At 38.8% G+C, this 21,084-nt stretch overlaps 1 protein-coding gene across 10 annotated transcripts in view; it reads right to left on the reverse strand.

Annotated features, from left to right (window-relative positions):
• KDM4C (lysine demethylase 4C) overlaps positions 1-21,084 on the reverse strand; it is a 407,208-nt gene that overhangs the window by 270,801 nt on the left and 115,323 nt on the right. Inside the window, exon 10 of one of the 10 annotated variants that reach the window (XR_006549875.2) lies at positions 17,260-21,079. The exons of the other annotated variants lie outside the window; for them this stretch is intronic. The gene's annotated coding sequence lies outside the window, so the exon portion shown is untranslated. Of the gene's footprint in view, positions 1-17,259; positions 21,080-21,084 lie in introns of those variants that run through there. 10 annotated transcript variants of the gene reach the window in all.

A 21,084-nucleotide genomic window follows, 5' to 3' on the forward strand; every position in this document is an offset into this window, starting at 1 on the left:
CATGATGTACTCTGCATAGAAGTTAAATAAGCAAGGTGACAATATACAGCCTTGATGTACTCCCTTCCCAATTTGGAACCAATTGGAACCAATTTGTTCCATGACCAGTTCTGTTGTTTCTTGATCTGCATACAGATTTCTCAGGAGGCAGATAAGGTGCTCTGGGATTCCCATCTCTTTCAGAATTTTCCACAGTTTGTTGGGATCCACACAGTCAAAGGCTTTAGCATAGTCAGTAAAGCAGAAGTAGATGTTCTTCTGGAATTCTCTTGCTTTTTCGATGATCCAACAGATGTCAGCAATTTGATCTCTGGTTCCTCTCTGCCGTTTCTAAATCCAGCTTCAACAGCTGGATGTTCTCGGTTCATGTACTATTGAAGCCAGGCTTAGAGAATGCTGAGCATTACTTTACTAGTGTGTGAGATGAGTATAATTGTGTGGCAGTTTGAACATTCTTTGGCATTGCCTTTCTTTGGGATTAGAATGAAAAGTGACTTTTCCCAGTCCTGTGGTCACTGTGGAGTTTTCCAAATGTGCTGGCATATTGACTTCAGCACTTTCACAGTGTCATCTTCTAGGCTTTGAAATAGTTCAGCTGGAATTTCATCACCTCCATTAGTTTTGTTTGCAGTGATACTTCCTAAGGACTACTTGACTTTGCACTCCAGGATGTCTGGTTCTAGGTGAGTGATCACACCATCACAGTTATCTGGATGGTGAAGATCTTTTTTGCATAGTTCTTCTGTGTATTTTTACCACCTTTTCTTAATATCTTCTGCTTCTCTTAGCTCCATACCATTTCTGTCCTTTACTGTACCCATCTTTGCATGAAATGTTCCCTTGGTATCTCTAATTTTTTTAAGAGATCTCTATAGTCTTTCCCGTTCTATTGTTTTCCTATTCTCTATTTCTTTGCACTGATCAATTTCTGTACCTTAGACTTACTTTATTTAACATGTGTTAAAGCACCTTTCTTTTGATCCACTGTGCTTGGCTGAGTTCCTTCTGCAGGACTGTGAGGGCTCCTGTAAGTAAGAACCGCCAGGAACACAAGCTCGGTGCACACACTTTCTCATGTAACCTGCAGAAAAACCCTAGACAGACAGACAGAAGCCCTATTATCCTGCTCCCAAGGTCAGGAGTTCTGCCTGCAAGAAGTGATAGCAACGCTGAGACTTGCAGTGAGGGTGCATCAGACAATGAGGGAGCAGTACCATTCCCAGAAAGCGGCTGTAAAGCAATACAGGATGGCAAGAATGGAAGAGCTGGAGTGCGGTGGAGGAGGAACAGGGCAGACAGGTCACAGGAGAGCCCCTTGCAGGCCCCTCCTTGGCTCTGCCTGCACCTTGAAAAAGCCTGTTTTCAAAAGTCATCTTCCATCTACCTCTCTGACCCAACTTCCAGGGAGAAACCTTAGAGATGGAATGACTGGCAACAAGTTTCAGAAATAGGTTCCTAACTTACTCACACACAGACATTTAAACTAGGAACCTAACCCAGAATTCCAGATGTAAGCAAGGGTGAGAACCTGAAGAAGAGTCTCATTACTAAGACCCAAGAGATGGTTGGGCTCCACACTTCTCTCAGTGGAGAGTGTCTGGCCACCTCCATCCGTTGGCACCTAGGATCCACTGCAGGAACAGAGGCAGCCAGCTACATCCATAAATACAGGTTCACAAATACGCCTTTCAAATATCTCCAAAAAAGTTCCACAACCAAAAAAAAAAAAGAAGACTCCAGATAAAATCAATTATTTTAGAGATCCCAGAGATTAGTCAAATCCCTCCCTTTTGTATGAAATATAAACATTTGTATAAAACTGCTAACATTATTAAACAAGCCTGATTTATCTAGCACATGTAGGAAGTGAAATACACCCTGAGAAAGGAGGGGACGAATTTCCACTGTTTAACACTATTAGTTTCATCAGTTCCTAATGTACTTGTTTGCTTCCTTTACCAGGGTATGCAATACGTCAAAATCACTAACTACCAGCTCACAGTTATCTCTAGAAATATTAGATACAGTTAAATGCACTCAGGGATTTTTTATATTTGTATTTCTGTTTCAAACTGAAAACAAGTAATTTACCCAAAGCCTCAAATCTAGCAAGTGATGTAACCACTGTTTTACCAGTTTCTTCATTTTGGATATTTTCTTAAGCTACCATTCTTGTCTTTACACCTCCACTTTTAAAAGTACTTCACCAATATTTAGTTTTTAAATAAGTTGAATATTTTAAAGTCTATTTGTATATATAAAATACAATGAGACAGCTCTTTTTAAAAACAAAATTTAATTTTTTTAATTGCGCATGTAATAATTGACTGCTTTGGAAACCTAATACAGAAAATCACAACACCACCAGGGGATTTCCCGGCAGGCCAGTGATTAGGACTTCATGAGCTCTTGCAGGGAATGTGGGTGTGATCCCTGCTTAAGGAGATAAAATTCTGCATGCCCCCCAGAGCAGCCCCAAAAATCAAACAAACAAGAGCAACAGCAACAACAACAACAACAAAATGCCATCAAAGAGCATGATGCTAAAATGTAATGTAAATTTCCGTAATTTACTTTAAAACATAAAAATATATTCTGATGTAACTTTCCCCCCATTTTCCCCCACAAATTACCACATACATTTCCTCCAAATAATATATATGTTTGTACTGAGTGTTTGGGCTGGGCGGGGGGGTGGGCAGGCACTACCCCTTTGCACAGCAGCCAACAACACATAGGGACCAAATCCATGAACAGCTCACAATAGATGTGGAGGAATTATAACCTCATTTCACAAAAGAAAGCACTTCAATTTGATGACATTTTAAGCTAAATGCTTCCTACACATAAAATGAGCATTTCTTTTAAGGACCAACTAATCTAGAAGGTATATAAACAAGATTATAAATATTCTTTCCTGCAAAGAGCCAACTTATTGGAAAAGACCCTGAGGCTGGAAAATACTTAAAGCAGGAGGAGAAGGGGACAACAGAGGATGAGATGGTTGGATGGCATCACAGACTCTGTGGACATAAGTTTGAGAAAGCTCCAGGAGATGGTGAAGGGCAGGGAAGCCTGCAGTCCATGAAGTTGCAAAGAGCTGGACATGACTTAGCAACTTAACAACAATATAAAGTTACATTGCTTTAATCATCTTATCTTCCATATAAAATATATCCATTACAAATTCATAAGCAGTAAATATCTTCTTTGTCTCTAAATGTCAAATTGGGTGAAATACAAGCGAAATCCATTCATTTCAAAGCATTTCCAGAAAAAAGTGGCAACACACTGCCCTCTGCTGGTGAATGATACACACTGTCCACAACTCTTAGAACAAAAGCAAATACGTTATTATTTTTAAGCACCATTGTCCAAGATACAATTTACAGAATATACTAGTGAGTTTGGATTATACTGGAGAAGGCGATGGCACCCCCCTCCAGTACTCTTGCCTGGAAAATGCCATGGACGGAGGAGCCTGGTAGGCTGCAGTCCATGGGGTCGCGAAGAATCAGACACGACTGAACGACTTCCCTTTGGATTATATGGTAATGACAAATACACACAAGGTATATGTCTGAGAAAAAGTCTATGCAATTTCAGGATTTTTCACAACAACAAATACAGAACACTATCTGAAAATAGTCTCTGAGCAAATTCCATTTTAATTCTTTCAGCAACTGTTTAAATAATGTGTATCAATGTTGTTTATTTACATTTTTCAATCAATGAGGAATATCATCTTAATCAGAGATCAATCAGTAACTATAGGATAAAGTTTTAAACATTTTAAAATTATCAGGAGCATGCAGAGACACATATATTTATCACCTCCTCCTTCACAGTGAAATTTTGGTTACAAGCTAAATATCCTGAAACACACAGATTTCAGAATATCTCTACTATGCACCTATGAGACACATTTAGACATTACTTTAAACATTATGGCTCTCAATATTAAGATACCTCTGAAATCTATAAGAAATAATTTTATTGGATATTTTGTAAATAGCACAAAATAATAAAGGAAAGCAGTCTTGTTTAAAAAAGAGGGAGGGAAAAAATCTCCAAAACCACAGAAGTAGAGCACATAAAAGATGAAGGTCCCTGACCGTCCACACCTCAAATTCATTCCACAGGCCAAAGGCCCCAATAGTTAACCGTATGAATCCTTTCATTTCTTTTATAGCTTCATACTATACAAAGTACACATTAACTAGCTTTCTTCTTTTTACTTAATAATATTTTTTGAAGTTCTTAGTCATACCACTCCATACAGAGGCATTCCACTGCTTTTAGCAGGTGCATAGTAAAAATGCAGGGCACTTTTTATTTTTGCCAAACATGTAGAAGCAACCTTATTTTAAAACTCATTTGAGCCTACAACTGTACACAATTATCTACATGAAAACTTGGAATGCCAATCCTTTTCAGTGACTCAAGGAAAAATCTTTAAAACCAAAAGGTGTACCAATACAGAGGGCAAATGCACATCACTCTTTTGTGAATGACACTAAGTATTCATGGTTCTTTTTCTCTTTTTTTTTTTTTTTTTTTTTACTATTTATAAAGTATTTGCCTTATACATACATCCTTAGGAAACCAAAACTGAAAAAGACACATGTACCCCAATGTTCACTGCAGTACTATTTACAAAAGCCAGGATATGAGGGCAACCAGATGTCCATTGACAGATGAATGGATAAAGAAGCTGTGGTGTGTGTGTGTGTGTGTGTATATATATATATATATATATATATATATTCCATTATATATATATATATATATATATATAACTACTACTCAGCCATAAAAAGGAATGCATTTGAGTCAGTTCTAATGAGGTGGATGAACCTAGAGCCTATTATACAGAGTGAAGTAAGTCAGAAAGAGAAAAACAAATATCATATATTAACGCATATATGTGGAATCTATAAAGATGATACTGATGAATTTGAAGCATAGCAATGGAGACACAGAGAAAAAGAACAAATTTATGGACAAGGGCTGCGGAAAGGAAGGAGAGGGTGAATCGAACGGAGAGAGTAGCATGGAAGCATATACATTATCATATGTAAAATAGATAGGCAATGGAAATTATTGTATTACTCAGGGAACTCAAACCGGGCTCTGTAAAACCTAGAGGGGTGAGAAAGGGTATTAGATTGGAGGGAGGGGACATATATATATACCTGTGGCTAATTCATATTGATGTATGGCAGAAATCAAACCAATATTGTAAAGCAATCATCAATCAATTAAAAATAAATAAATATAATTATTTTGAAAAGTATTCAGGCTTCCCTAGTGGTTCAGATGGTAAAGAATCCACCTGCAATGTGGGAGACCTGGGTTCAATCCCTGGGTTGGGAAGATCCCCTGGAGAAGAGCATGGCAACCCACTCCAGCACTCTTGCCTGGAGAATCCCCATGGACAGAGAAGCCTGGTGGGCTACAATCCATGGGATCACAAAGAGTCAGGCACAACTGGGCAACTAAGCACATAGAACTATCAAAATCTCATAAAAATAATGAGCCTAAGAATAATATTCTTTTATAACCATATAGCATCCCATTGATTTTTCTTCATTATATGCCTTCATTTTACATCACAACTAAAATCCCCAACTGAAAACACAAGTAACTCTATAAATAGCATCTTTCCTTGAAGTTCAAACTTCCTTATCTTTATTCAGTAATCCATACAACTCCAGTCATTAGTTCTACTCTGCAACTTACATCATAACATACAAATGGCATAAAATAGGCTAGCTTTGTCCTTTCACTTACTATAAATTTACTTTGAAGGTTTATTAGTGAACAGCACAAATACCCAAGCTGTCATCAGGCTACTCCTATTAAATTTACAGAAACACATATAGGCTTTGTAAAGCCACACATATAGAGACTGGAACTAATCTTTAACAAGTTTTCCCCTCTTGCAAACTGCCCAGTCCCCAAGAGCAAACTGCCCAGTCCCCAAGAGTTTATCATCCTCTGTTAAATGTATAGCTTAGTGAATGCATGAACATTTATAGTTGTGTTTGACTACACTCAATACCCATTTCCTTCTATGTCCTATTTCTGATTCCCCCAAACTGTAATTTCCTCACTGTTTGCTTTCCCAGCTTTTATCTCAAGTCAAGACCATTGTATTTGGACTGAGTTTGGTTTCACAGTCACTGAATCTGGGAACAGCAGGCAGAGAAACACCTTCAGACATGATAACATGTTCTGTTCTGCAAAGATGAATCCAATAAAAAGCATCAATTTAACAGTAGTAGGTCCAGGGAACAGAAATAAGCAAGGACACAATTAAAGGAATACAGCTTCCCCAAGAAAGATACAGAGTTTCATGGGAGAGAAGGGATACTAAGCTGAACTTTGAAGGATGCTAGTTTCTTTCTGAAGCTTTCTCAAGACATCTTTACATACATGTAATCAATAACATATAGAATGTAAACCTGTTTAGGGAATAGCACAATAAAGTAAAGCTGAAGCATAAGAGGGTAAACAGTGGGCAAAAGAACAGAAAAGGTAGGTCAAGAATCTGCAAACAGTAAAGGCCTCCTTATTCAACTGCCTGGACAGAGGAAACAGGAGCAAAACATCCTTATCCCCTGACATTATAAAGCAGATATGACATCAGTTCAGTTCAGTTCACTCGCTCAGTCATGTCCGACTCTTTGTGACCCCATGAATTGCAGCACACCAGGCCTCCCTGTCCATCACCAACTCCCGGAGTTCACTCAAACTCATCCCACCTAAAACCTCTGAGACTCCAACAAAGCGTGACTCTCAGTCCCGTTTCCCTGAAGTCACTAGCAGGGTAAGTCTCGATGAAAAGGACATCTACGGTTTCCTGCAGAACAATGGGAATGAGGAAGATTACATCTGTTTCATGGTCAGTATCTGGAAAAAAAGCAAGCCAGTGTATAGTGGTAGCTAAGAAGAAAAAAGGACACAGGCTCAATCTTTGGTCATAGGTAAACACTGACTCCTGTAAATAAAAACACAAAAAATACTCCAGGACAATTTAAAAGCAAACAAACTGGGGATAACGTTTGGAGAAAATAAAGCCAAAGGTTCTTGTCCTTAATTTATAATAATAGTCATAATAATATTTTCAAATGTTAAAATATGAGTAGAAAATATAGGCAATTAAAATTATTCAGATTCTTTGGTAATTTTTAAAATGAGAATAAAAAATAAGATTATACTTCTTCTTTAAAAAAGGAAAATTATTTTAATAACAATCTCAGTGTTCGCAAAAAATCATTTTTGTGTTACTTGAGTACAAATTCTGGAAACAATCTGACACCATGTATACAAATACTATTTGATTCAATAATTACCCTTCTAAAATCGTATGTCTTGAGAAAAAAGGAGGTTGAACAGAAGTTCATGCATAAAGCTCTTTACTACAGTATAATCTGTAATATTGTAACTTGTAAATAACCCAACTTCACAACAACAGGCAAACAGTTAAGTTAGGGTACATTCATATGATTGAATGCTCAGCTATTTTAAACAATATTTTTGAGAATTCTGAAGTGGTATCAGAAAATATTTAGAAATGATAAAGATACAGGCAAAATGTAAAATTATATATTTGATAATACTCCATTTTTTAAAAAATATTCTTATATGCATGACAGAAAGCTTAGCTTAGGGCAGTGGGTCCAAGATCTCATCAAATCAACTCTGTCTACACTCACAGTTGAAGATAACTAGAAAACAGGACTGGTGCCTCCTCCCAAAAGTCCATCACAGGTCATTCTACAGCAAGTAACTACCAGATGCTGAATTAAAATGAATGCCAGTCTCTTAATAAATTTGGTGGACAATGAAGACACAAATGCATTGAAACCGAAGGGCCAGATCCACTGTTACACTGGGATCTTTGTCCACAGATCCTACTGAGTGACTGAGACAATAAGCAGCTGGGAGGTGGACACATGACATCCACTGAAGACAATTCCTTCCATAGTGATACCTGTTTGGCTTTATCTTGTGGAATTTCCTTAAATAAGAAATACCACTTACTTTAAACCTTAATAATCATAAAGTCTAAAGGGGGCATTTCATGCAACGATGGGCACAATAAAGGACAGAAATGGTATGAACCTAACAGAAGAGATTAAGAAGAGGTGGCAGGAATACACAGAAAAACTGTACAAAAAAGGTCTTAATAACCCAGATAACCACAATGGTGTGGTCATTCATCTAGAGCTAACATCCTGGAGTGTGAAGTCAAGTGGACCTTAGGAAGCATCACTACAAGCAAACCTAGTGGAGGTGACAGAATTCCAGCTGAGCTATTTCAAATCCTAAAAGATAACACTGTTAAAGTGCTGCATTCAATATGTCAGCAAATTTGGAAAACCCATCACTGGCCATGGGACTGGAAAAGGTAAATTTCCATTCCAATCTCAAAGAAGGACAATGCCAAAGAGTGTTCAAACTATTGTACAATTGCACTCGTTTCACATGCTTCCAAGGTAATGCTCTAAATCCTTCAAGCTAGGCTTCAAAGATAGATGAACCAAGATGTACAAGCTTTGGGATTTAGGAAAGGCAGAGGAATCAAAGATCAAATTGCCAACATCTGTTGGATCACAGAAAAAGCAAGGAAATTCCATAAAAACATCTACTTCTGCTGCACTGACAATGCTAAGGCCTTTGACTGTGTGGATCACAACAAACTGTGGAAAATTCTTACAGAGATGGGAATACCAGACCACTTTACCTGCCTACTGAGAAACCTGCATGCAGGTCAAGAAGCAACAGTTCAAACCAGATATAGAACAACAGACTGGTCCAAATTGGGAGAGTAAAGTGTCAAAGCTTTATACGGTCTCCCTGCTTATTTAACTTAAATGCAGAGTACATCATGCAAAATGCCGGGCTGGATAAAACTCAAGCTGGAATCAAGACTGCCGGGAGAAGTATCAATAACCCCAGATATGCAGATGGACACCACCCTGACGGCAGTAAGCGAAGAGGAATTAAAGATCCTCTTGATGAAGATGAAAGAGGAGAGTGAAAAACTGGATTAAAACCCAACATTCAAAAAATGAAAATCATGGCATCTGGTCCCATCACTTCAGGGCAATAGACGGGAAACAATGGAAACAGCGACAGACTTTATTTTCTTGGGCTCCAAAACCACTGTGGATGGTTACTGCAGCGATGAAATTGAAAGGACTCTTGCTCCATGGAAGAAAAGCTATGACAAACCTAGACAGTGTTATTAAAAAACAGAAACACCACTTTGTCGATAAAGGGCCATATAGTCAAAGCTATGTGCAAGTTGGACTACAAAGAAAGCCGAGTGCCAAAGAATTGATGCTTTTGAACTGTGGTGTTGGAGAAGACTCTTGAGAGTCCCTTGGACAGCAAGGAGATCCAACCAGTCCATCCTAAAGGAAATCAGTCCTGAATGTTCACTGGAAGGACTGATGTTGAAGCTGAAACTCCAATACTTTGGCCACGTGATGCAAAGAACTGACTCATTTGAAAAGACCCTGATGCTGGGCAAGATTGAAGGCAAGAGAAGGGGACAACAGAGGATGAGATGGTTGGATGGCATCACCGACTCAACGGACATGAGTTTGAGTAAACTCCAGGAGTTGGTGATGGACAGGGAGGCCTGGAATGCTGCAGTCCATGGGGCTGCAAAGAGTTGGACACGACTGAGCAACTGAACTGAAGTGAACTAATGGTTTTTCTAGTAGAAACGTATGGATATGAGAGCTGGACCACAGAGAAGCATGAGTGCCAAAGAAGAGATGCTTTTCAAACTGTGGTGTTGGAGAAGACTCTTGAAAGAGTCCCTTGGACTGCAAGGAGATCAAACCAGTCAATCCTAAAGGAAATCAACCCAGACTATTCATTGGAAGGACTGATGCTGAAGCTCCAAGACTTTGGCCATCTGATGCAAATAGCTGACTCATTGGAAAAGACTCTGATGCTGAGAAAGATTGAGAGCAGGAGAAGAAGGGGGCAACAGAGGATGAGATGGTTGGACGGCATCATCAACTCAATGGTCATGGCTTGAACAAACTCCTGGAGGTAAGGGAAGGACAGGGAAGCCTAGCATGCTGTAATCCATGGGTTCGCAAAGAGTTGGACACAACTGAGTGACTGAACAACAACAAGATTCATAAAGTCTGATTCAATCAATCCACTATTATGTCAATCATTTCCAAAAGGTAATCAACCCAAACTGCATTTTGCCAATCTAAACAAAATTTAACTATACATATGCCTATTGAAATTCTAGGTTTTGTAACCTACCCGACCTCAAAATGTTTCTTCTAAAACACAGTGAATTGCATCACCCCAATTTTCCTGGTAAGTAGCTACATCAGTTACTCAGTGACTGAGGATGGACTTCAGATTCTCCGCTGCACAACTCAAAGAGCAGATCCTTCTAGAAATACGGGCCTGAGTTTCCAATTCCCTGTCTCCATGTTCACCTAGGGTGCTCTACCAGGTGCTGCTGCTGCTAAGTCGCTTCAGTCGTGTCTGACTCTGTATGACCCCATAGACAGCAGCCCACCAGGCACCCCCCCTCCCCGGGATTCTTCAGGCAAGAATACTGGATTGGGTTGCTATTTCCTCCTCCAATGCAAGAAAGTGAAAAGTGAAAGTGAAGTTGCTCAGTCATGTCCGACCCTTAGCGACCCCATGGACTGCAGCCCACCAGGCTCCTCCGTCCATGGGATTTTCCAGGCAAGAGTCCTGGAGTGGGGTACCACTGCCTTCTCCGTCTACCAGGTGAGATCACCAATAAGAACAAACAGTAAAGTGCTAACGGGACCTGTAAAGGAATCTGTGTTCAGCACCAACACTTCTCAGTCCAGCCCCGATTGGCCGAGGACATCACAGACTGACTTGACTTTGCCACAGACACAGTCCCTCGCAATAGCACCAGCAAATATATCTGTGTAGTAACTGAGGAAAAAAGTACCATGAATTGATCATAAGGCACCTACACTACAGAAATGCGTTTTAAGACACACTGCTATAGTGTAAACCTTTGCACAAATCTGAGATCAGCAGTTTATCTATTAAGAGGTCTTAGCCATGCTTATTCAAACTAAATGTTTTAGGATCTAGGATCCAGCTGTAATTTGGAAGGTCCTGAGTGTAAATAGTATCAACATTCAAAAAACTTTTCTAAAATTTTCTCTAATCAAATGTGAAATACTAAAGCATGAAGCTACACTTTTCAAAAATTATGACCATGTACCTAAATGGATGTGGTTTTAGAGATACAATCTAGACACTTCAGAACTTAAACATTTACCATCAAGTCACTTTCTAGAACCAATGAGGAGGAAAATATGTAACAGAGAAGAGTTTCACACAGAAGTTGAGCAGGGTTTGGAACACCACTTTCTTGGTAAATCTTTCATCTATGCCTTCAATCTCCTGCAAAGACAGCCTCCAATTTGTTTCTTTACTGGCAGCGTAATGCTGTTTTTATTCTTTTTCAGTTCTACTCTAGCATCCTCCCAAAACAGAAAAGTTTGCAAGTTAACTTTTTAAACATAGATGGTATATGCTCTTTGGTTGTTTGATTTTAAGAATGACATAAAATTAAGGGATATTTTAAGCACCATCTGCTCTCTTGCAACAATGGGCAATAATTTCCTGATTGTCTTACTTCATGTACGTGTTTTAAATCTAGAGTATCCTTTATGATTATTGCAGTTGGCATTTTCTTCTTTTATGTAGCCCTTCTTGCCTGTATCTGTACTGAGCAACCAGGCTGGGTTTTATCCCCTCTTTGTGCCATTCCTATTTCAATTTCCCATTATCACAGAACTGTTGACAAAAGTCATTCTGTTACTTTTTTCTGTCATGTCTTCCAAATTCACTGGGCTAATCCTTTATGAGGACAGAGAAATGCAATTCTAAAGGAACTTATTAAAATTTATTTAACCAATCCAAACCTTCAAATATGAGGACACGGTTAGAAATGCTGTCATTCAGTAAAACAGAAATTACGATGGCATTAACTATCTTCCAGTATCAACTGTGGTGGAATAAGCTGAGATGCTGGTGAATGCAGGGCCTGTCAACAAAGACAGGACTGGAAACGTGTGAGTGCACCAGGTCCACCTAGCCATCTGCTCGGTGTGGGGGGAAGAGAAACACAGCAGTGAACTAAGGTGTTTGTTTTCTAAGTCCTAACTTGTTAACAAGATCTGTGCAATGAACTCTTACGTACTACTGTGGTTCTATGGAGACCCTCAGAAAAAATCCATGGCAACCACCTGTCATACTCTACTGGGATAAGAGAGATGTTTCTAGTAAAAATCTATACTCTAAAAATGTTTTACTTACCATAAATGAAAGATGCATTAAAAGGAAAGATGTTAAAAAAAAAAATAAGACATTGAAAAACAATGTGAACAATATTAATTCTGTGTAGATTTTTTAAAAGATACAGACATACGCTAATAGTTTTGAAAGTATACATAAGAAGTTGTTTAAAAAGGTTTTACCTTTAAGGAAGGGACTGAAAAGGGTGCCTTACATATTTTTCTGTGCTTTAATTTTTTTAGCCATGGACATATATTAATTTTTAATACATTTCAACAAGCGGTAACATACTTAAGAGCCATCGTGATTTCCTTTCAAATAATTTTCTGTGAAAGGATTTTAGTACATGGGCACATCATAATTTTCTCAATGATTTCCCTATCATTGGACATATTAGTTATAATTCAATTTTTGCTGATAAATCTAGCACTGTAACAAGCACCTCAGTAAGTGTACTTTTGTCTTTGTAAATGTACTTTTTCCAATTATTTCTTAGCAGTGTAAGAAATGGCTCAAAGGGCTTAAAGACATTAAGGGTTACTGATACACACCACCTACCTGCTTTTCAGGATGCATATCGCAGTCATACCACAGCCAGCACAAAGCAGAGTGCTCACTCTAACAAGTACATTCTCATGAGTAATGAGAATTGTCCTTTGGTCTTTACTAATATGATAAGAAAAAGAAATCTTTCACTATTATGTGGAATACTACTGAAGTCTGAACGATTTTTCAATTTTCAAAGAAACAGGTTCTCACACTATTTCAACAATCATCAGAATCGTCCAATTTTATGTTAATTAATGCTTAAAATTAAAGGACAGAATATACACTCCTGAGAACTGGGAATACAAGAAACACTGAAAATTATTTTTAAGCCATAAAAAATACAGTTTATGAAAATGTAGAATACTGCTGGAAACAACCTATTCTTTTATCTTAATTCAAGTATGTAGGAAGTATGTAAAAGCCACATGTGAACTGGAGTCAAACTTAGCATAGAAATCTACAACATTCATGACGGTTTTCTTTCCAAGGATTTATAACACATGGTCTTTCAAATTCAACACAGAGCCCGAGAGCCACAGTACGTCTGTGAACACATAAGCAACAGCTCCTTCAAATTCCTCCTCCCAGCAATCTGGCCTACAGAGCCCCAAATACTATCAGTTGATGTCACTTTCTTTTCAGATGCCCTCAGTTTGGCAGAAAGTAAAAGTGAATGGATGTGAGAATTCAGTGGTAATATATAAAGCAATCCATCTGCCCGGCCTGCTGTGAGCACGTCTGCTGCAAATACTATCCCCATAGCCACTGCTGCTGAGCACCTCGGGCCTGAACTCCACTAGGCTTCCCCAAACAGTGTCAAGGAGTTCCCTGACTTAGAAATGGCCCATGAGGAATGGCTTTTTCAAAATGTACTCAGTGAGAGAAGCATGCTGCTAGTTGCCTGACCCCCCTGTGGCCCCCATCCTGGTGAGGTACCAGTTAAAGCCTTCTTTACAGGAAGGAAACTATGGCTACAGAGACAGGTTATCCAAGCACCCCACATAGAACCAGAATTCTAATACAGGCCTACGTGATTGGGTTGGGTTTTTGCTAGCTTGCACTCAAATTAGCCACCAAAACACTGTTAGCTAGGCAAGAAATACTCTGGAAATGGAGCAATGAACACTTGTATTTCTGACAGAGTTATGAAAAATAAAACACTGGCCTTTCTCCAGGCTTTGAATTTGAACAGAATACTTTTGATCTCTAATCTGGTCTCTGTGTCCAAAGCATGGGCTTTAAGCTAGGTCTGGTCCCCTTATGATCACAGGCTGGCGACGCAGTGCTTCCTTGTCCTCTTCTAGAGAGACAAGCCTCCTGTTACTCTCTGAGGGCAAGCTGGAGTTTTCCTCTATGGTTCCACTAACCATACCCTCCTTTCTATGTGGCCAAGATCGGCCCACTAATCTGATCCATCATCACTGGAAAAGGAAGTGGGAGTTCTCTTAGACCTGCCAGGCCCACCTCTGAGCAAAGGTCAGTTCCCCAAACTGGAATTCTGAAAGAAAGATGCAGAGGAAGCACAACCTAACCCACCACACATCTCTCCAGTCCCCACCACAACTGTGCAAGACTCCTTATAGATTTAACTTCAGTTATTCTTCAGCACAACTCTAAAGAAGCTATAATCGCCATTTTACATATGGGGAAAAGGTATTTTTAACATTCAGTTCAGTTCAGTCGCTCAGTCACGTCTAACTCTTTGCAACCCCATAGACCACAGCATGCCAGGCCTCTCTGTCCATCACCAACTCCCAGAGTTTACCCAAACTCATGTCCATCGAGTCAGTGATGCCATCCAACCATCTCATCCTCTGTCGTCCTCAAGGAGGTCAATTAAGTACTTGCTCCAATCACACAGTTAGTAAAAGGAAAAGGAAGAATTCAAGTCAGAGCCTGGCCAACCCTTGAACTTACCCGCCTTTACCGCTGCACAACAGTGCTTCCCTAGTACACGAGGAAAATGAAGCTCAGCAGAATGACATGCAACCTGAAAGGGACTCAAGACAGTCTGTTAACTCTCTGGAGCATCAACCACCTCCATCACCCTGTGTCATCCCTTGAGTGACCCAAATACTAAGCAGACCATGGAACCTCAGTAACTACTTGAGCTTTATTTCTCATGAAGCATCTTGAAGGGAAATGCAAGATATAATTAATTTTATAAGACTAACTTCGATATTTCAAATGAAACATTAAGCATGCTAAATTTTTCATCCTTAATATGTTTTTCTAGCCTTTTCCAAAAAGACTACAAAATAACAGCAATAATGGTAAAATACATACATATAATCCTCGCCCCCTATTCAACACAAATACTTGTTATTTATGATTACAAAAAGACACTCCCCAAGATTAACATTTCATTTCCTCGTATGTTTAATGACACTACAACATGAAGTTGAAACTTCCTTTACTCAACTACTTATTCATTTGTCATACTCAAGTATGATAAAAATCAAAATATCAATAAGGGAGACATAAGGCAATCATAAAAACTACACTCAGCATTATAAGCAAGAGCCATACAAATATTGACATTGTTCTCACTTAAGGACAGCACTTGGAAAAATGCAAACAGATCAATACAAATGAAAAACAAAAATAATGGACAGAATTAGCTGTGAGCACTAACTTTCACAAACAGTGCCACAGAGAATCAATCAGTGCTCTAAGCTATCACATTGGAAATCATCCCTCCAGAGTATCTGGACAGTTCAGAAGACACTCTGGTTGTTACCTTTCTTGTTTTAAAAAGAGGCAAAAAAATATATTACTAGGCACAGTTTGTAGGGAATAAAAGCAGAGTAAATTTAAAATACTAGGCATGGCTGAAAGAAGGAGAGAACCAAGCCCTGGGCTTCTTTATTGTATCGGATGTTTTCAGGATCTGCCAAACGGGGATACCCTTACTCTTCAAATTGGCTAACACTGATTCTTATAATTGCCAAAGTGTGGAATTATTAAAACAGTAATAGAGATTAAGGGTTTCTTAATCTTAAGAGATCAAGGGTTTCTTCACCCATTCTTTATTACCTTTGATATTTAAACATCAACACCCTATTCAGCTGTTACCTTCACTACTTTCAACCTTCTGCTTGAGGAGGGGTCCTGACATGAGAGAGCTCCAGGGCTACAGACCCCATGAGAATTTTCGGGCTACAGCTCTGACAAGCAGTTCCAAAGAGAGGTGTGTTCACGTTTCCTATCATCTTGCTCAGAGCAGAGGGAGGACAGACTACGGATCCACAGATTTAAGTCTAATTATAGCCACTGACCTCAGAGAAATTCCATTAAAGCTTTCTTTTGATTCAAAGAGGTCATATCAAATGATCACAGAGGCAAAATTCCCACAACAAACTTCAAACTGGGCATATACACGTCGCCTTTGTTCTGTCAGCAAAGAATGAGTATCTTGAAGGAAAGGGAACAGTACCTTTGTTGGCGTGCCTTATTTAAGAAGTCTGAAAATTCACACTTAGCTCTTTCACTGAGAAAGAAAAAGCACTATGTGGCTGGCACCTATATAATCCACCACATGCAATGAAACGAGTCCAGAAGGGTACAGGGTACTAGGGGGCCAACCTTCTCCATCCAATCTCAGCCTCACCATCCTCATTTTATGCATCATCCCAACTCCTTGGTTTGAGAAAGAGGGCTAGCAGAGGACAGTGCATGCTGAGTTGCTTCAGTTGTGTCTGACTCTTTATGACCCCAAGGATTGTAGCCTGCCAGGCTCCTCTGTCCACAGTATTTTCGCAGGAAGAATACTGGACTGGATTGCCATGTCCTCCTCCCAGGGATTTTCCCAACCTAGGGAAACCTAGGGATTGAACCCGTGTCTCCTGCATCTCCTGCACTGCAGGTGGATTCTTTTACCACTGAGCCACTAGGGAAGCCCAGTAGAGGACAGAAGATATCCAATTATCTCTGGACCAGCACAGATGGCAAGAAGTAACATATATAAAGTGCCCTACATCAGGTCTAGCACACTGTGAACAATCAATGTCCAATCCTACTACTATCAAATCATATGAAAGTAGAATGATTTAAAAACTAATTTTTCTCAGTACAGTGAATATGTTATTCAAAAAGTCAACTTACTTTTTAAGGTATAGAGTTAACTAAAGCCTCAAAAACAGATATTACTTTGATTTCGAGTTAGCGATTAGACACCAGTATCATAAATTATATACCTGCTGCTGCTGCTGCTAAGTCACTTCAGTCGTGTCCGACTCTGTACGACCCCATAGACAGCAGACCACCAAGCTCCCCCGTCCCTGGGATTCTCCAGGCAAGAACACTGGAGTGGGTTGCTATTTCCTTCTCCAATGCATGAAAGTGAAAAGTGAAAGTGAAGTCGCTCAGTCGTGTCCGACTCGTAGCAACCCCATGTACTGCAGCCCACCAGGCTTCTCCGTCCATGGGATTTTCCAGGCAAGAGTACTGGAGTGGGGTGCCATTGCCTTCTCTGAAATTATATACCTAGTTCCACTCAAATCCCATAATCTAGCAAATTATTAATAAATTAGCACTAAATGAAATCAGGCTCCCCATCCCTGAGGACTCAAACCCCAAACGTCTCTCCTGCAGACACAATCTGTATTAATCACTTGGCCTTCCTGGTATGCTACTTGACGCCTCAGATTTTATGAATCCAACAATACTTTATTAGAATAAAATGGGGACATAATGTGAACCTAACCCTATCTCTTCTAAATACATAAATACAAACTTCCCAGTTTGAGTACAAACTCCTAAGGACATGACTTCATATGCTTCTTTTTCTCTATATGGTATTTTCTCTTCTTCCCTTTACACTCTTGTTTTTTAAAAAAAAAAAAAAAAAAAAAAAGGCAGAGGACAACCACTCATCAGCACTGCTGTGTTGTACCACTAGGACCCAAGTAACAGAAGTCAAGTGAAGGTAAAAAGATAAAATGGAGAATATGAAACCACTTAGCTCTCAAAGTTCATATTTTATGTGACAGACCAGACACTAAAATTAGAATGCCAAGAACTGTTAAATGAGCAATGTTCAACAGTCCACATGTACTTTACTTCACAAGCTGTAAGAATAGAGAAATGTCACTGTACTAGTATTCTGTGATCTAAGGCATATTAAAATATAACCTTGAGACTCAATGTTAAAATGGTTCCTGATTGTTTTTAAAAAGACCACCCCAAGATTAAAGATTTTTTTGGATGAATGCTACCTAATTTAGGAAAAAACAAATTTAATTTTAGAAAAGATTGAAATATAAAAAAAGATAAACCCATATCATGGTTCTTATATGCAAGACAATTTAACAGTTGAAATTCCTTTCAGATTAAAAAGAAATCAATTTCAACATTCTACCGTCTCTTTAACTCGTTCAAAACAAGTTTGAGGATTCAAATGTCAGAATGCTTTCAAGTTAGATGGTGAAGTAACTCTCTTGGAGTTCATAAGAGAACATTCCCAGCTTTGTAGTGCAATTTTTCAACTTTCTGGCATATCATGTTAATAGATTATCACTTAAAGTAAAATTAATGCAAAATAAGAGATATCATTCTAGAGTCACCAACTATTACCTTTCCTTCCAAGAAGATAACGTTATTTACTGTGCTGTAGATAAGTCTCTCACACTGCACATACTGTCATAAATACACTGCTTCTGATGGTGCAGCCTAGATATGACTGTCCCCCAGACAATGATTCTTTTTAACTCAAGAAAATCAGTACAGTAAATAACTTTTCTTCCCTTAGAGACAATCACAGTGCTGGAGGCTGCTGCAACACAAAAACAAAATATCCTCACAAATGTCTCCAAACAGTCAAGCTGAAAATCTAAGCCAAAGTTTCATTTAACAGCCTGTCAGTTTTTTGATGTGAAGCTAATGAATGCAGTGGCAAACAAATCCATCAAACCTAACATCAAAACAACTGCACTTCATCCCACCAAACGGAAAAATGAAATACAACCTGCAGGCCAGCTCTTTGATCCAACCTAGCCAGGAAGCAGACCTGTGAATGCCACCACAGCTGCTGAGCAGAAGTAACCATGGACTCCATCTCACCCCAGAAAGAAAGAATGCTCCAGAAGCAGAAAACATTCATCTCAAATATGCACAAATATCTTAGTTCAACTGCTATGCAATCTGGCGGATATTTTAAAATCTCTAGTAGAAAAAAAAGTATACAGTATTTCACTCTAGATTACTCTGATATTCAAAGCTAGAAAGATGCCTAAAATAAATAACTGGATGGTATGTTCCACTCATATTACAGCTCTGCAAAAGAGGTTTATTAAAAGCCCTTCTGCTCATTATAAAAGCTCTTTGAAGACAAAGAAACAATTCCTTTTGTACAAGCGTGTAGCACAATTCCTATTTCAGAGAAGAAACTTGCAGGGCACTCACCAAAGCTGAACTCTGCCTGATACCAGGCATATGGGCACAAGGCCACCTAGAACATTCCTTTTTTTTCAATGAAAACCTTAAATCTGATAAATGAAATGAGGAGTAAGAATTACAGAACCACTTTCTTAGGTAGGTGGGTCCTCTTAAGGCAAGGCTGTTCTCTTCTGCAGTATCATGCAGGATTTGGTTTGCTATATTTGGCAGGTCAAGGCAAAAAAGAGCTGAGTGATCCTGAAAAGAGATGGAAAGATAGGAACAAGAGGAATACCAAAGTTGGTGGCTTTAGCAGAAATTTTAGAAATTTCTAAAGGATACTGAAATTAAGTTGTTGTCATTGCTCACACCATTTTCTGAAGACCTGTTCTACAATCTATGCACAAAAGAAGCCTTATATAAGAGATGAGGCAGTTTGGGTAGATACTATAATAAAGGGCCATCTGAATTAAGTGCTGAAAAATGGGGAAAACACTGACAGGCAATGGAATATCCACATATAATAATTATTGCTGCTATTATTATTATTTAGTTGAGAACATCAAAGGTTAAAGAATCTGCTGGAATTTGGAAGATGAGTATTTGGGAATAGCACAAATACTGTGATGGATATTCTTTTTAGTCAATGTTAGCTATACCTTAAATGGAGGGAAGGTTTCATGAACAAATACCACATACCAAGAGATCAGTAATACATTCAAAGGAAATCCACAGAAACCCCATCTCCCATCCTGCTCCAGCGATGCCACCAGCGGTGAAGCAGCCAAGAGCAAAGGAAGCAGTCCTGGATGCTCGGCAGTGCCAACACTACTCTCACTTCTGGCTCCCATCAAACAATTCAGCCTCCAAGGGATGAATTCACAGAAACATACACAGTGCCTGGCATACAACAGACAGGCTCTACCTGAAAAAACAGAACTCTCTCCCCATCCATATTAAGTCACTTGAATGGCTTAAAAAGTCCCTAACCAAAGCTTGTTGGCTGCTAAACAAAGACCACCAATGTTATTGGTGAGCCTGGGGTTATCTTTTCAAAATTTTTTTTTTAATTAAAAAATAACCTCCTGTAACAGCCCTTTTCTAAGTTATGGAAACAGAAATATTGGTTTGTAATATACAAAATATTATCAGTTGAGATTCTTCACTCTACCCCATGTTAATTAATGCTGCACCAGACGCTTTATCAGATGCTTTTACATAGTCAAATCAACATGTGACAGGTAAAGCAGCAGTCATTTCCCAGTGCTTCAACTACAAAAAAGTACACCATTTTTTAAAAAATTATCCCCCTAAATGTATAACTATCACTTGTGAAAAATAACTCTTTTAAACAGTTATCATTTAGAATGAATTAAAGAACACAAAGGATTAAGACAAACAAATGTGGTCATTCTCAAAGCTAAAATTTGTCTTTGAATACAATTCATAATTAATTTCTATACATTATATTTTTCTCCAGCAAAACACAAAAATGTCCAATTTACAAATTTTTCTAATCTTAGGAAATTACACGTTCATACACATACCCATACGTACACCACAGTAAATCCGTAAGGTTGCCTATAGAAACAGACTTGAAAAAAATCAATATATATCACCATGTCAATTATTAACTGAAAATCTCTGATGTAGGCAGAATGCTGCCCCCCACACTCCCACACCCCACTTGGTCCCACCCCTAACAGCAAAGATATCCGTATCCTAGACCTTGCAATCTGTGAATATGCTATCTTTTATGACAAAAGGGATATTGTGGATTGCTTGCTCTGAAATGTAGGGGACTACAGCAAGGGACCTGAG

Source organism: Bubalus bubalis, chromosome 3 (genome assembly GCF_019923935.1).
Source record: "Bubalus bubalis isolate 160015118507 breed Murrah chromosome 3, NDDB_SH_1, whole genome shotgun sequence".
NCBI lineage: Eukaryota > Metazoa > Chordata > Mammalia > Artiodactyla > Bovidae > Bubalus > Bubalus bubalis.